Source organism: Mesoplodon mirus (assembly GCF_964341445.2).
Source record: "Mesoplodon mirus genome assembly, chromosome: 5".
In the NCBI taxonomy this organism is placed as follows: Eukaryota; Metazoa; Chordata; class Mammalia; order Artiodactyla; family Ziphiidae; genus Mesoplodon; species Mesoplodon mirus.
The window spans coordinates 121,876,608-121,878,869 of record NC_138980.1 but is presented as its reverse complement, the minus strand read 5'-3'; positions in this window follow the sequence as shown (position 1 = coordinate 121,878,869).

Genomic DNA, 2,262 nt, shown 5'->3' with positions numbered 1-2,262 from the left:
GTACATTAGTGCTGGCTTAGGACCTATGTGGTAATTTGATCTTCTTGGTACGAATTTCTTACAAGTCTTACTTTAATAGCATTTTGTTGCAATTTTCCCCAACTAACAGTTTATTTTTTCCAATGTAACATTGGAAAAAGGAAATTTTTAAAGGACACCATTTTCTGATTATTTCTAACTAAATCATCTCTTATGAAAGCTATCTTCTAAAACTTTCACTGGTGGCAGATTTTTCTATAACACTTAACACTTTCTAATGAAAGTGTTTTTCCTTTAACTGCCACATCAAACCCGTGAGAGAGAAGGGGCAAGAATTATTACCCGTGCTTTAGAGATTAGGAAACTAAAGTCAGAAAATTTAGAGAGGATGTAGAAAGACTTGCTGGTTTTTCATTCCAGATAACCACAAATACCTTCTTTCAGTGACAAAACATCCTTTCCAGCTTCCTATGGTTTTCTTGAGTTCTAAGTTATTACCAAAAAGAAACTCCGAAGAAGTCAAGTTCATAGTCCATGTTCTCACATAGTTAAACCCTATTGCAACAAATACTATTTCAAAGAAGGTAATGAGAGCAATAAGAGTAATTTATATTGACCACTCATTATGTACCAGGTTCTATACTAAGTACATTATGTGCTTTATCTCATTTAATCCTCACAACATGCCTAAGCAGAGAGGAACTATTACTATTTCCATTTTACAGATGAGGGAAATAGGCTTGGAGAGATCCAGTGACTTTTCCCGAGTTACAGAAGTAATATTGTTGAATCTAGTGATAGACCCAGCTCAGTCTGACTCCAGGTCCAGTGCTCTTAAGCAGTATTTTATACAAAGCTAATTCTCTGTCCCTGCTGATGTAACAGGGAAGAGCAAAATCTGACCCCATATTGGATCTGTTTCTTTGCTTTTGTTAATATAATCATACAGAATGGCCTGCCTCAGGGAACCCTGCACCTCTGCCTGAATGTTAAACTAACATGCCTTTGTTCAGCTCACAGGGAGATAACCTGAGCCTGCCCACCTGTGAATGGCTGCAAAAAAGAAGAAATGAACACATCCCCTCCCCGATGCTGGCCAAGCCAGGGAAAACTAATGGCCCTTTTACTTTACTTCCTCACCTCCTCCCCTTCTCTGCTCCATAAAAGAAACTGGTATCCAGACCCCGATAAGATGTTTTTTTGGGGAACCTAGTCTGCCATCTTCATGGTCTACTGGCTTTCCGAATAAAGTCGCTATTCCTTGCCTCAACACCTCGTCTCCTGATTTATTGGCCTGTTGTGCAGCAAGCAGAGTGAGCTTGGACTCGGTAACACTGATGACACCAAAGAAAGGTGTTTGTAGATCTGTCTGCAATGAATTGTTGTACATGTCTACATCATGTCTTTGTCAAAAAAATTCAGTACTACGTTGCAGTTGCAAATGCAAAATGGTACAGCCATTGAAAAACAGTTGGTCAATTTCTTATAAAGGTAAACATACACTTAACATATGACGCAGCAATCCCACTCCTGGGTATTTACCCAAGAGACATTAAGACACATGTCTGGACCAAGACCTGAGTAGGAATACTCATAGCAACATTATTTATACTAGCCCCAAACTGGAAACAACCTAAATGTCTATTAACTGGTGAATAGATAAACTGTGGTACATCCATACAGTGGAATTCTAGTCAGCAACAGAAAGGAAAACTTACTGATAGATGCAGCAGTATTAGATAAATCTTTAAAAAATTTTTTAAATTAATTTATTTTATATATTAAAATTTTTTTTTAATTTTTTACTTAAAAAAATTTTGGGGCTTCCCTGGTGGCACAGTGGTTGAGAGTCCGCTTGCCGATGCAGGGGACATGGGTTCGTGCCCCAGTCCGGGAAGATCCCACATGCCACGGAGCGGCTGGGCCCGTGAGCCTTGGCCGCTGAGCCTGTGCGTCAAGAGCCTGTGCTCTGCAACGGGAGAGGCCACAACAGTGAGAGGCCCGCGTGCCACAAAAAAAAAAAAAAAAAAAAAAAATTTATAGATAAATCTTGAAAGCATCATGCTAAGTAAAAGAAGACAGACACAGAAAACTATATTCCATGTGATTCTATTTACATGGAATTCTAGAAATCAAACTATATCAACAGAAAACAAATCAGTGGTTGCCAGGAGCCAGGTATGGCAGAGGGAATTGGCTAAAGAGGAGTTCAAGGGAACTTTTGAGGTAACGGAAATATTCTGCATCTTGATTCTTATAGTGGTTACATGAGTTTATATTATA